The sequence below is a fragment of the Desmodus rotundus genome, chromosome 11, assembly GCF_022682495.2.
Source record: "Desmodus rotundus isolate HL8 chromosome 11, HLdesRot8A.1, whole genome shotgun sequence".
In the NCBI taxonomy this organism is placed as follows: Eukaryota; Metazoa; Chordata; class Mammalia; order Chiroptera; family Phyllostomidae; genus Desmodus; species Desmodus rotundus.
The window spans coordinates 12,999,702-13,014,717 of NC_071397.1; the positions used below are offsets into that span (position 1 = coordinate 12,999,702).

Here is a 15,016-nt window from a genome sequence, read left to right on the forward strand (position 1 = left end):
TAAAGAAACTATGTAGAAATAGAATCTTCAAGGGGATGCATTTAGGAGGCAATCGATCAATGGTGGATGAATGAATGGATTCATGTGAGCATGGACTCAGAGGTGATCAATCCAATAGTTTTGATGCAATTCAATAGCCAACATGAGATATATAACAGAAACCACAAGTGGTCACGGAACTACTAAACATCACCCTTTGGACTGCTTTGTGCCCTTTGAAACAGAGGCAGCTGCCTCTGCTTACACCACTCTCGTTCGCCTGAAATTCTCTTTTGTGAGATTGTGTGATACACTATCTCATATAGTATCAAATGTGCACTTACTGGCCAACAAATATAGGCTACTTTTTACTGGCCCGAAGTTGTGCTATACATTCACAAACTGAAATGAGTCATGGCCTTCTTCCCAACAAGAAGCTCTCAATCTTGTTGGGAAGGCATGAAACATACATTTAGGAAATACAGACTACAAGGAAAACACAGGCTTGAAAGACACATTAAATGCCTGGTATGTACCAGACACAGTGCTAAGGACAATAAATGTTAATTCACTTATTTACCTCTCACAGTAACTCTATGGGGTAGGTATTTTAATCCTAATTCATAGATGAGAAAATAAAGGCCCAAAGAGGCTACAGAACTTACCCAGGCCACCCAGCTAGTAGGTAGCCAGGTCAGATCTGCATCCAAGTTTCCCTGTGGCCAAAGTGAGTTGGAGTGTGCAAGCAATAAGCATCCCTGGGTTGAGGAGAGGGGGAATTTGTGTGAGCTTTGGAGTAACCGGGGTCACTGCACAGGCCGTGAAGGAGGATGGGCAATGTTTTGATGTCTAACGGAGAAAGAAAAGACAGTTTCAGGCAAAGGAGGAAGCGTAAGCAGAGGCAGCTGTCTCTGGTCCAAAGGGAGTAAAGCCCCCCACAGCGTGCTTTGTGGAAGCAGTGAGCCACCTGAGGAAGATCCCTTAAGGAGCTTCTCCAGCCACCGAGATACTGGCTCAGCCATGGTGCTCGGGAGGGCATTGTTCTCTTGAACAATCACTGTCACCAAAGAAGACAGAGCTATGTTTAACTCTAACTCGGAAAGAGAATGAATGTGATGGCCTTAGGCTCAGGTGATTCCCTCCTTCCTGTAGAACAGAGAACAGCAAGCAACTTTGAAGCAAAACAGGCTTGTGCTCTGATTCCACCTCCACTACTAATAATATGAGCGAGACATTTAACACTGCTGAGCCTCAGTTTCCTGACAGTTTCCTGTGAATAACGAGGGCGCAGTAGCCGTCTTGCAGCATTGTCTTAAACATTAGAGGTCATGCCCAGGAAGCACAAAGGGGCTTGGTCAGAGCTGGAATTTGTTATGGGCTGAGTTGTGTCTGCCCAAAATTGATATGTTGAAATCCTAACCCCCGATACCTCAGAATGTGACCTTATTCAGTGACAAGATATTTAAAGAGGTAATTAAGTTATAATTAGGTCACTAGGGTAGACCCTAATCCAGTATGACCAGTGACCTTATAAGAAGAGGAGACTAAGACACAGACATGCACAGAGGAAGGACCATGTGAAGACACCAGAGGAAGACGACCATCAACAGGCCAAAGACAGAGGCCTCCGGAGAAGCCAACCCTGCCAACACCTTGATTTTAGAATTCTAACCCCCAGAATGGCGTGAAAGTTGACTTCTGCTATTTAAGCTTCCCAACCTATGGGACTTCGTTATGGCAGTCTAGCAAACTTATATAGAATTTTTAAAAAATATTACCTCTTTTAACTTTTTATGCTTTACAAGGGCTAAATGCGGCCCTCTGGTCAGCTGCTCAGTATTTATTGTTTATTCTGGGTATGTTTTATGAAAATCGAAAAATGGATTCTTGTTACATCTGGATAGAGCATAAAAACATACAGTCTGAGCTGGAAGACAAGTTGGAGTTCATCTCTAGTTCAAGCTCCCCAACGCCCTGACTCACATACACACTTCGGCTTTTCAGATGAGAAAACTGAGGACTAGCGAGGTCTTTTTGCCTCTTAAACGCAGCTGGGGATTGAGTCAGTCAGGACTGAAGGGATCAACCAAGGATTCTTAAAATTCTAGACAATACTATTACCCTACAGCCAGGCAAGCCATTTATGATAGGCTTGTGCATAGTAATTGTCAGTGATGATGATGATGGTGATGATGACGATGATGACAATGATGAGAATGATGATGATGATGGATGTGATGATGATGATGATGGTCCGTGTCATTTACTGGGTGCTCACTATACTTCATGGTGCCAAGCTCTCTCCAAGGTTTATGTCATTAACCCTCTCAATGACCACATGGTACCACTAAATTATCACTACTTTTCAGATATGGAAATAAAAGGTTAGAAGAAAGAATGAGTGTTCAAGGCCACACAGCTGATACATGGTAGTAGCAAAATTATAAAGCAAGCAGTCTATTCTACTGGGGTTAATGTACCATTTGGGCTATGAGATCTTCTTGGTGGGATATTAATAAGAATAAAGAAAAACTTTCTCTGTATAGACACTAGACCAGGCAATTGGAAACACGATTTCTTGCCACTAATTAGCTGTGTGACTTAGGGCAAGTCACCTTACTTCTCTGAGTCTGTTTTCTTATGTGCAAAGCCAGGGAGTGGACTTCACTCAGTGATTTCAAAATGGGGGTGTAGTAGTTGGCCTCTAAAGGTGCCATTACTGTTCAAAGAGTCTAAAACGCCTCACAATTTTTCAAATCCAATGTAACTTCACGTAGGCTTCTGAGTCTAATCAAAGCTATTGCTTTATCCGGCTCACCTGACAGCATCACTTACTACACAGTTCAGGCCTTCACTGCCTATCATGTGCACCATTGTGTTGGCTTCCATTCTGCTCCTCTCTGCCCCGTTGTCTACATGACTGCAAGGTTGATCTTCCAGAAACACTCTTCTCACGTGTTAGCCCCTGTTTATTTTCTGCTTTCAGAATAAACCAGTCACTGATACTCAAGGTCCTGAATGACCTGAATTTTATTTTTCAGAGCTGGTATATTTAATAAGCATCTATAATATTTTCATTACTGAAGCTGCTTGCTTTTTCATAATTGAAAATAGTGCAAGAAAAAGAAGAAAATTCGCCCTTTGCAATAGCTTGGATGGACCTGGAGAACATTTTGCTAAGTGAGATAAGCCAGTCAGAGAAAGACAAATACCGTGTGATTTCACTCATATGTGGAATCTAATGAACAAACTAAACTAACAGGAAAAATAGAGACAGACTCATAGATGGAGAGCAGGATGACAGCTCTGGGCGTGGGGGCTGCAGGTGGAGGGATTGAGCTGAAAATAAAACAGACTCATGGACATGGACAACAGTGTGGTAATTATGGGGGAGTGGAGGTGGGTGGAGGTGGAAGAGGGTATAATGGGGATGAAAGGTAATGGAAAAAATATGCAATAATAAAATAAAATAGTGCAAGAGATTTTCCAGTGTTCATGCAAAACTAAAAATACAAAAACTAATACTTAAGGATTATTTTGGTTAGAGTGGACAGGGAGTAATTATTATTGCTAAACTATTTTTCAGTGTGTGGCAAAACCAAAACAATCCTGCCATTTACATGATTTGTTAGTCTCCACCTCTTCCTGCCCCTTAGCCCCAGGATAGCCACTGAATATTCAAATTCTATACACCCTTCAATGCCCAGGCTGAAGGTTCTCTGATCTGCTCAGCCACAAACAGTACCCACTACCTCTAAGCACCCACACTTAATCTAGGCCCTTAGCCTTCTGCCTTATATGTATTGTTGCAAGTATTATATGAAGCAAATCTGTTTGTCCCCTCACCCAAGTATTGATTTGTGTACTCACTCACTGGACAAACATTTATCGAGTCCTGCTGAGTGCCAATGTGCTCTGCTAGGTGCATGGGAAATAGCAGAAAACAGGAGAATGGCCCCTGTCCCCATGGACCTCAGAGACTAATGGAGTAGATGAGATGATGGCTCAGTGTCACAGGGGCTTTATTAGAGACCAGAGAGCCACACTATCAATTACTCAATTTATTGTTTAGCTACGATTGTGAAAGTGCTACCAAGGAGAAAAATCATAATACTAATATTTGTTTCACATTTACTACGAGCCAGGCACCCATCTAAGCACGGACTGTATTAAAAGTTTTCATCCTCACAACTCCAAGGAAGTGGTTCTAGGATGATACCTAGTTAATCGTATGATATCAAATTCACTGAGCTACAGAGTGGTTAAATAACTTGCCCCGAATCTCACAGCTGGTAAGTGGCAAAGCCAGAATTTGAAACTTGGAAATTTAACTCAAGAAGCCATCATTTTAACCACTGTGCTGAACTGTCTAATAATGCCCATTAAGAGAAAAATATGACATAGTCTAGGGAATTTGTGGAAGGAGTCCCAGAGGAAGTATTAATATTTAATTGAGCTGAAACCTGAAGCAAGAGTTGGAATTAGCTAAAAACAAAAGAGGGGGTAGGAGGGAGAGGAGGAGGAGGGTTCCAAGCAGAAAGAAGATCATGTGCAAAGGCCCTGAGATGGGAAAACACACAGCACAGTCAAGGAACTTCACGCAAGCCAGAGTGTCTGAGACACCTAAAGGAAGCAGGACGCAGTGTGAGATGGGGCTGGCGAGGGAAGCAGAAACCAGACAGACAAGCCTTGTAATTGCAATCACGGGAGTGGGTAAGATTGATTAGGAAGACAGCAGACAGAGCAGGGAAGACCAATAACCAAGGCCCACAGAATTTCAAAAATTGAAGGTCTATTCAAAAAAGACAATAGAGTCCTGAGTGGTGTAGCTTAGGGGGCTGGGCATCATCCCGCAGACCAGAAGGTCATCAGTTCAATTCCTGGTCAGGGCACATGCCTGGGTTGCAGATCAGATCCCCAGTTGGGGGTGTGGGAGAGGCATCTGATCAGTGTTTCTCTTGTACATTGACGTTTCTCTCCCTCCCTTCCCCTCTCTCTAAAAATAAATAAATACAATCTTTTTTTTTTAAATGGAAAGACAATTGAGCCAAGATATTTGGGAATGAGAGACCAGAGAGGCAGGGGGGAAACAAGGGTAAAAGAGAGTCTGGGACCAAGGAAGGTCAAGTTTCAAGGAGCATAGTGTGGTCAACTTTGTCCAAAGTCCTGAGAGGTTCTGCTGAGGGGAGGGTTGAGACTGCCCATTGGATCTGGAGACATGATATGTTCTCAGCAAGGGGGATCTCTTTGGGGTGGTGGGGAAGGCAATGATATTGGGAAGAGTTGTATAGTATGAGCGGTGAGAATTTAAAGACGGTGAGCACACAAAACTTAAGGACTTTGGTTGCGAGGTGAAAGAGAGAGAGCGAGGATTCATCCTACATATAAACTGCTTAACTTTGATGTCACACAGTTATATGCATGGCTTTCTTTTTAAGAGAAGAACTAACTGCATTGCATGCTAGGACAATATCAAAAGAAGCCATGCCTCTTACTGAACCTTGGCCTGTGGCTGGCTAACTAGACAAGTTATTGCATTCTTTGAAACAGGCAGAGGGCGTATTTCCAACTCTCCATGTGCTAGGGGATAGACTATATACTCAAGTGGCTATATTTGAAACATACACTTCTGAATCAAAATAGAGATTAATGGAGAGACTGAAAATAGATACGCACGTATACCATTCTACCACTAGAGAATAATTCAAAGCAGAGATCCTCTTGATGGCAAATGGTGGGTATAAATACTGAATTCCAGAGGACTTTCACTGCAAATTTTAGTGTGATTATTACCCTCTGCTCATCTCCATGAGGCATAGGGTTGCAATAAGGAGAGAATGTCGTCAGTACCCCCCTTTCTGAATTGTAGATGTGCAGATCAAAAATCCTCGAGCATAACTTTAAGAACCTGCCTTCACAGGTCTGTATTTTCAACAGCAGAGGTGATAAGACTTATCTCTGCCGACCTTATTTAATTAGATGATTCATCCCTCACACATGCAGAATTACAAACTAAATATTTATTTAACACAAACACGAAATACAATACCGATTAAAGACCTGCCTTGAAACCTTTTTTCTGTTTCATGTTCCTTTGCCTTGAAGTGAGGCCCTGCAGCAGCATTGTGTCCTGGCTCAGGGCTATCAGATCACAGAGGAACGTCTGTTTGTACACAATGGGGTCGAGTATTCCAAAACACTGCGCACATGTGCGCGGCGTTGATAACCTTTTATCCTACTTTCCTTGTTGTAAATTTCTGGAAGATTTTAACCTTCAAGCAAGAGATTGCCATCTTTACGAAAACATTAAGTTCCTACCTCTGCTGTTATCTCATCTATCTTGGGACTTTCCTTTAGCACTCGGAGGGGTCTCCCTAAGCCCTGGTGAAACAATGCTGGGGTGCGTTCCAGGCGCTGTGGAGGGGAGCCCCGTGGGCAGCTGCCCTGCTGCAGAGAGCACGGGCGTGGGTGTGATCCACGCCTTAACAGTTTCATGGCTGTATCCTTTATTACATGAGATTCAAAACAGCCCTGGAGTATTTTCATAATAATCACAACGGACCAGTCAGATCCATCGCTGTGCGGGAGCAGGGGCCTGGAGACCCTCATTGCTAGATAGTGGGGAGGTCTGTGGTGGCTGAGACAGGTATGGGGGGCACTCTGCGCACTCGAGGGGCTTGGGACAGCAGTCGCCACGTGGTTGAAAATATCCCGGCATTTTACTAATGAGCAGCCATCTGAGCCCTCTGTTTCTCCCTTTCATGGCCCTCACCCCCTCCATCCCCCTGGGGACCAGGCATGGGTGACCTGGCCATTGACCTCACTTTGAAATTTTCATTTCCCTCTCTAGGGATTTTGTTTGACTTTGAGAATGATGTGTGTGCACTACTCAAAATGAAAAAAGTTACTACTTCTTCTTTCCTCAAAATATAGTACCCTGAGAAATCATGGCCATTCCAAGATTTCCTTAATCTGGACAGACTGACTTTAGTCCTCACCTCATATAATATTATGAAAAATATTTTATAAAGACAAATTCCATGACATTTTCACTGGTTCTCAGTCTCCCTGGTTTCCCGTTGGTATCTGACACCTTTTAGCACCTCCTCCTTTGTGTTGTCCCGCTTTCTCTTCTTTCCTGGGTCTCTTATCGCTCCACTTTCTGCTCCTTCCCCCTTCCTTCTGTGATCCATCCTCCTCATTTTACCTCCGCTTCACTGTGGGCCTGCCAAGACCTGTCCTGGATCCTTGCTTTATCTCTCCTGACACCCTTCCTCTCAGGGAGCTTGTCTACTTCTACCATATTCGTTACTGGTTTATGTGACAATTCCCAAATCTGTATTTCCACCCTGTCTCTTTGCTAAATATTAGGAGCTTCTCTCCAACTGTGCTATTTCCAGGTGGGCCTAACTTCAGCTCGTCTAGCACTAAACATGTCTCCTTCTCTCCCACTGCCATCTCCGAACCCAGCTCTCCTTGGATTCGCCCACAGCTGGCTTCACTCTCCAGTTTCCTGGCTCACGACCCCACAGGTGTTCTAGGACACAAGAATTGGGGGCTCATGTGGGGACAGTAAGTCCCCCAGTCACTAAGCCCTGTTCATGACTCCACTGCCGATGTGTTCTTTTCCTCGGCCACAGCATTGGTTTGGACATGGTCGTCTCACACCTGGACAATTGCAGGGACCTCCTCAATGGACTCTCCCCCTCCTTTCTTTCCTGCCCGATACCCAACATACTACCAGCTGATTAGCTTGTCTAGAGCACTGTTTTTCATAGATTACTACTATTCCATATTCAGATACTTTAGATCTTCTCAAATGGCCATAGTTATTTGGGCTATTTCCCCTGGCAAGCAAGACCACCACAACCTAATACAAACCCAGGTGTGCCGCATGGTTTTTGCAAAACACTGGGGTACAGAGCAGACTCACCTGCTCACAAGTCTACATTGTACCTTCCTTTGCAAAATACGTCATAAATTCTAATAATAAATAGTGGTGGATGGATTGCTGCATCTCAGCTTCTTCTCATACTCTTCTTGGCAACTGGAATGCTCTGTTCCTCCTTGTTGAGCCTCACCTGACTTATCATTTCAGGTTCTGCTCACGCAGTAACAACAATTACTATCACTTATCAAGCCCTTGCTGTGTGTCGGGCATTAGGCTCAGCGCTCTGCCTGCTGAGCCTAGGGGCTCATTTAATCCTGACAATCCTGTATTGTTAGAGCTATCATCCCCACTTTACAGAGGAAGAAACTGAGGTTTGGGTAAATTAAATAAGATATGCAGGTCACACTGTAAGTGGCTGAGTCTGCTGCCAAGGCCTGAACTCTCCACCTTTATAGCATGCTGCCCCTTTTCCTCTCTTCCCCAGAGATACATCCTTCCCCTGAATACAACGCATTTCTCTCCTCCCTGCCATGTGTGGGTCTCTCTGCAGTACTCTTGTAGTTTTTATGACACAGTGTGGTAATTAGGTACACGGACTCAAATCAGACTGTCTGAGCTGGAATCCTGACCCTACTATTTGCTAGCATTGTGTGTCTCAGGCAACTTAAAATAGTGCCCCTGCATCTCTAAAACGGGGACTGTAACAGCACCTGAGACATAAGATGACCGGAATATTGAAATGAGTTAACCTTTGTAGAGCACTGAGCACAGAATAAACACTCAATAATTATTACCTGTTATTAAAATGTTCAATGCCTATGCCTTGCCTCCTATTAAGAGTATAAGCTAATTAAAGGAAAGGATTCTTTGCCTTTTTAATTCTACAGCCCTTAGCAAGTCTCTCCAGTGAAGGTACCTCCACTAAGCTGTGATTTTAAAGGTTTCACTGTTGTATTTACCTTTTAGAAAATAGGCAAGATTCCAATTATTTTAACCATCATGGCCAGAGTCATACAATGTGGGCTGAAATGCTGAGCTGGTAAATGACCCGTGAATTCATACGTAGCCAGAGCAACACAGATATTTAACTCAACAAGCCTTTCTTGCAGCACCTATTCTGTGCCAAAACTCACAGGCACTGGGGGAAACGTGGAGAGGCCAAGAGAGTCCCTCCTGGTGCTTCTACAAAGGAGGCAAAATTTATACCAATGAACCGTACTAACTTTAAACTATATCAAGAAATGTTGGGGTGGAAAGATTCTAGGGGCACATTTTATGATTAAAAAACAGCCCTGATTGATTGTCCGCCCATATTTAGCTCAATCCAGAAAGTGGCAGATCAGCAAAGCATAATTAGTATTTCTTTTCCCCTTTTTTCTTGGAACTGGGACAAAACATGTTAAAGTGACATTGAGTAAAATCTATAACCTCCATAGTCATTTGGCACTAGAAAAGCATATCCTGTTTACCTAGAACATTTGATCTGATTTCGTAAAATACGCAAGTAGCAGGAGCCAAAGCCTCTGCAGTGAAGTCAGTGCGATTGTTCCAATTTAAACTCGAAAGGCAGGACCATCCACGGTCGGGGGAGCTGGGAAATTCATTCTCACATGCAGTTGTGAGGAGTGTCTGCTCCTTTTGTAAACAGCAGCAGCCAGAATCCTATCACATGATGCTCACATCTGCTGGCCCTAACTGTAGGCCACATGAACAGGTACTGTTTCTGCTTCTCCGTTGAGCCATTTGATCTCCTACAGTTTGGACTCAGTGGTTCTCAACCCCAGATGCAGAAAAGAATCTGTTCAGAGATTAAAATAAGTAAGTCCCTTCCCATGCCCTTTCCTAGATAGTCTGATTCAATTGCTCCAGGAAAGTGTCTGGGCATTGGTCTTTTGGGGGGTTAAATTTCTGCACTGTTATGTATAGATAGCAGGTGTTAAAATCTGCTACAACATGGACCAGGCAATAGCTTGATCTAGCCACAGTTTCCCAGCAACACTGGATTCGGTGTTGCTATAAAGCTGCCAGAATCCAGCCAATCACATTAATTTTCTATTCCACTGGACTTGTATCCTCATATTGCTGCCCAAGAATGGGGCTGCAAAGCCAGAGATCTGGGTTTCTTCTCATCTCAAGTTCCCCAGAAAGATTCCTTGTATGTTACTGGGCAAATAACCTCTGAATCCCTCATGTTTTTACTGCATAAAATGGGAACAAGATACCTGCTATACCTGCGATGTGGTGGAAGAAGAGGAAGTCCCTGTCTGGGGCTAGACCTCCGCAGTAAGGTGCAGTGATTAATCATATTAGCCAGCGACTGGGAGAAGCATTGGGTAGGCGAGTTTAACAGGATGGTTCAGAAATCACCACCGATTGTCCCAAACCAGCAGGGACAAGTGACCCTTGAGCTTGGGGTAGAGAAAGCTTGATAAGGACAAGAAAATACCAAATGGCAACTGAAAGTATTTTGTAATCATTCTTGGATTTGGCATTGCTTATTTGTACTTTCTTTCCATGAGGCATATCAACTTGTTACTAGGGATTTTTTTTTTATTTACTTGTCTCACAACAATGTATGGGGGAAAGAGGGATAAAAGGCCACCTTTTTACAGAAGACGAAAAGAGATAAAAATAAACCCATCTGTAAATAAACCCATCTGTTAAACACGTTTATAATCCATTAAGTGAAATAGGAGTGTCTCTCACCTTCACCTTATCTTCCCTGAGCCACCCACCTAAGATCTACCAATCTATCTATCCATTAATTTTCTTTTCTTTTTTTTCCTCCCCCCACCCAGAACAAGGCTGTCCTTGATAGTCTTCAAGAGAGAAGCCCAAACCTCAAGTTGCCAAAGCTAGAGTTTAATCTGTGGGAAGTTGTTATGAACATGGTTAATTGCCAAAGCCAAAGTCGACACAAAATAATAATAGTAAGACTGAGTAAAACTCTTTCAGGCTTTTTGAAGTGGTAAAGGAGTTGTTCATACTCCTCATGTTTCAGCTTATCTTTCCGGTGAAAAGGGGTTGTTACAGATCAATACATAAATTTGACAGTGAAAATTTAGTGCACTCCTATGTGCCCTGGCTTGTCCTAAACGCTGGGAAGAGAGAGAAAGTCATTTAACTGGCAAGATACACAGCAAACTATTGATGGATTAATTTGGGGGCCAGGGAAAAACAATGCATATGGGGGGGGACTTGAAAAACTGTTGGAGATATTCTGTTAGAGAACAGATACATTCGTGTGTTACTTGTACAACTCAAAAATGAAAGACCAAAAACATTAGCCGTTTATGAAAAGAAAAACTGAGCTGCAGTGAAGCGGCACAGCCTGGCTTTCTACAATGTATAAGAAAACACGGTTTAAGCAAGCCACACATCAGAGACCTTTTCCTCCCTTCTGGAACGCTCCAGGCAGGCATGCCCAGCTCTTAACCCCAGCACTCCTCCTGATTTCTTCCCCATGCCTACTGTGAACTCCCGTCCCCTCAGGCAATGGGTGAGAGACGGCGGATGACATTTTACATTTCAGAGATCGTCCCTTGCCCTGGGATGAGCGGGCGGAATATTCCAAGCTCTGGCTACAACACTGGTGCAGCGCCCCCTTCATCAGCGCCACCGCGACTTGGCTGCCTGGCCATGGAGACTCTCACGGAGCGATTCATGAATGCTCTGGTCTTTATGCTATTTTCTGGCTCAGAGACAGGAAAATACTTTAACAGAAAAAAAGAGGGGAAGGAGAAAACTCTACTCTCTAAAAAGATCCCAGTTAACACCTGACACTCCATCTCCCTAACCACAGTCTCAATGAAACCAATGGGCCAAGCAACGCTCTTGACCGCACATGATTCACGCTCCCAACATTCATGGCACATGCACATATGCTATAAAACAGAAAATCAGACAAAGAGGTAAATGGCTTTAGGAAGATGCCTTAAAAAGGAGTGTCAAAGTGACTGAGGTCTTGCTGCAAAGGGAGACCAACCACAGGAGGAGAAACGCCTGTTACCTGTCCAGCACCGAAGTCCTCAGACGGGCTCCTGCTGTCCTCAGACAGGCTCCTGCTATAACCAGATGCCTAAAAGCTTCCAGGTTTCTGTTAGGAGGCCATTTGCGCTTCGGTTTCCTCTAAGGCCTCACACCCGCTGAAGAAAGAGCCAAGCAGGACTCATTGCGAGGCTTGGGCAGCTCCCCTCTAAGCTCTACCTCCCTCCTGACTGGTGCCTCCCTGCCCTGGTCCTCCGAGCCTCACAGAGCCATTTCTGAGGGCCTGCTGCTGTTTGGAAAACAAGAAGTGATTTCCTGGTCTTCTTCCCCGGATGGCGTGTGCGATTTCCCTCACGCCCATGGGAAGTCCTTCAGATCCTTCTTATCTGGAAACCTCTCTGCTGAGTGGCCGGACTTGTTTGGCCAATGCCCCTAGTTCTTGCTTTCCTTTCTCCAAAGAAAAACATCAGAAAACTGAAACCAAAGCAACCCCAAATGGGCTAGAGGTAATGACGGATGTAGGATGCTGGGTTGAAACCTTGGAAAGATGTCCGCCTAATTAGATTGTGATTTCAGAGGGGAAAGAAAATTAAAATTATCGATGAGTTCCTTATCCCTAGAAGTGCCTAAAAATCAGAGAATAAAAAACTCCCAAGAATATGAGAAGACCTAAAGAAGTGGTTTAGTCCCAGCCCAGGGCTTTAGGGACGGCTGATCTTGCAATATGCCACAGGAAAGGACACTAGTTTTTCCAGATTTCCAGAGGAACTCTATGAAAATTTGTGTATCAAATTATAAATTGTGTGACACTTAAAATATCATCTTGATAATATTAATATTAAAGATAAGAAGATCCATGGAAAAAGGCCAATTGGTAAGGTACAGTCAGGGGATTTGGTCAAGGGTACAATTTGGGATTAAAGATGAATTCTAATTGGACTTTTTGAACTGGAAGGGACCTAACCATCCTCATTTCACAAGTGAGGAAACTGAGGCCCAAGGAGAAACACGGGCTTACCCAAAGTCAGAACACAGATGGGAAGTAGTAGACTGTCATCCACTCATTCTTGAACTTCAGTATGGGGAATGCTCTTCAATTGCCTGCCCTTGAGCCTTGTCCACAGAAAGTTTGATGAATGAGGTCTGACCTGGAGCTGGGAATCTGCATTGTAAGTAAGTGTTCCAGGTAGGTCTGATGCAGAGAGTGTCACATTTAGAGAAACCATCATAGTGATAAAGCAAGGACACCAGAATCACACTTTGGGGAATCAAACCATAGTCCCACCCCTTCCCCTCACTGAGGCTCAGTTTTACTATGTCTGAAAGTGGATAATAATACTGCTGAGCTTACAGGCACCAGAGAGAGCCTGACGCAGAGGAGGAGCGCAAGATCTGTCCGTTCCTCTCTGGAGACCTGGGTTCGACTCCTCTAAGCTCATAAGTCTTCCCTATCCCATCTGTCTCCTTCTCTCCCTCCCTGTCTTCCCTTCTGACGAAAGCTATAAGCTCCCTGGGACATGTCAGCAACCACCAACAGAACTCAGGCTTGAGACAAAAGTTGAGTATTTTGATAAAAAGAAGATGAACCTTCAAAATACTCTTTTACTTCTTGGTACTGACTAGCCCTTTATGAGAGAAAAAACTGAGCTGCAGTGCAGTGGCGTGGCCTACTCCATGCACTTATTGGGAGGGAGACGGTGGTTATCGTCCACCCACAGGTGACCCTCTTCGCTGTTGGCCCAGGTGTGGCTGGGAAACCCACGTGTCACTGGTCTGTGAGCTCAGGGGGTGAATGCAGACCGGTCTAAAGCATGGTGATCTCATTCTCCTTGGGGGGCACCGGGGTAACTTTAGACACGTGGCTGATTGTGGACGCACATTACCTCTGGATTTACTGTTAGTGGCACAATAAAGGTTCTTGTCATTATTCCAACTCCAATTGGGTTTTCTGTTATTTGTAGCAAAAAGCACCATAACAAAGTGGTGAATCACTATAAAAAATAAATATGTTATTCTATGTAAGATACTACCCTTGGCCTAAAAAAAGGAAAAAGTCAAAACACGTACACACAGAGCTAAATAACTGAAGTCATATTCTAAAATATCCCAGATTAATTTCTTAAGCTAAATATGTGTGGTATTGACTTGTTCTATAGGACATGGACTAAGATACTCCAGATATTTTCTTACACAAAAAATCCATAACATTAAATATAAGTACTGGCAAAGCACCTGGGGCCTGAAAACCCAGAGTAGCCATAGACTCCACATGTACCAAATGGTAGCTCTGTGGAAACTTAGATTATTTCATCTTTCTGGACCTCAGTTTCCTTATCCATGAAACAATAATAATACCTACCCCAAGGTTGTCTTAAAGATTAAATGCTTTAAATACATGTAGAAATGCTTAGAACAGTGCTCGGCACGTAGTAAGCATGTGTGTTAGCTGTTATTTTTGCAAAGAAACTTCTGTTGTAATAATAGTTGCATTTGGTTTTGGTATTATCTTTGCTTTTTTTTTTTTTTTTTTTTTTGGTGCTAGCTTTGCCTCAGGTGCAGTGCGGATTGACTGGCACTTTGCAGATGCTTCCGAAATATATCTTATTGTCTCTGTTGTGAGATTTGGTTCCTTTGAAGGTACCTTCAGAGGATTGGCATAAATGCAGATAAGTGATGGCAGCCCTGTTGGGGAGGAATGAAGAAAACGTAGGAAGACACTGGCATTGACCATCATGGTCAAGGACACAAAAAGAAGTTTGCAGGCTGACAGCTTTGGGAAGTAAATGTCTGGAAGCTGAGTTAGCCCACAACTGGAGAAAGGGAAGCTGCAGACCTTGATACTTAGAAAAAAATAAACAAGTGGAGGAACTTGACTTGGACACATCTATCCTTAAGAAACACCCTGCTGGCCTTGGCTGGTATGGCTCAGTGCACTGAGTGCTGGCCTACGAACAAAAGGGTCACTGGGGTTCGATTCCCAGTCAGGACACATGCCTAGGTTGTGGGCCAGGTCCTTAGTAGGGGGCGCGTGAGAGGCAACCACACATTGATCTTTCTTTTCCTCTCTTTCTCCTTCCCTTCCCGTCTCTAAAAATAAATAAAATCTTTTTAAAAAAGGACAGAGAAAAGAAACACCCTGTTGTCACAATGAGCTCCTGG

The 15,016-nt window shown here is 43.7% G+C and overlaps 1 protein-coding gene across 4 annotated transcripts in view; it reads right to left on the reverse strand.

The window, feature by feature from the left end:
• The window catches only part of ADGRF5 (adhesion G protein-coupled receptor F5), a 96,940-nt gene that overhangs the window by 57,875 nt on the left and 24,049 nt on the right, over nucleotides 1-15,016 (reverse strand). The window contains exon 1 of one of the 4 annotated variants that reach the window (XM_045193070.3): nucleotides 11,880-12,263. The exons of 1 other annotated variant lie outside the window; for it this stretch is intronic. The gene's annotated coding sequence lies outside the window, so the exon portion shown is untranslated. Of the gene's footprint in view, nucleotides 1-11,879; nucleotides 12,264-15,016 lie in introns of those variants that run through there. 2 more of the 4 variants (XM_045193067.3, XM_024557676.4) reach the window with 2 other exon arrangements.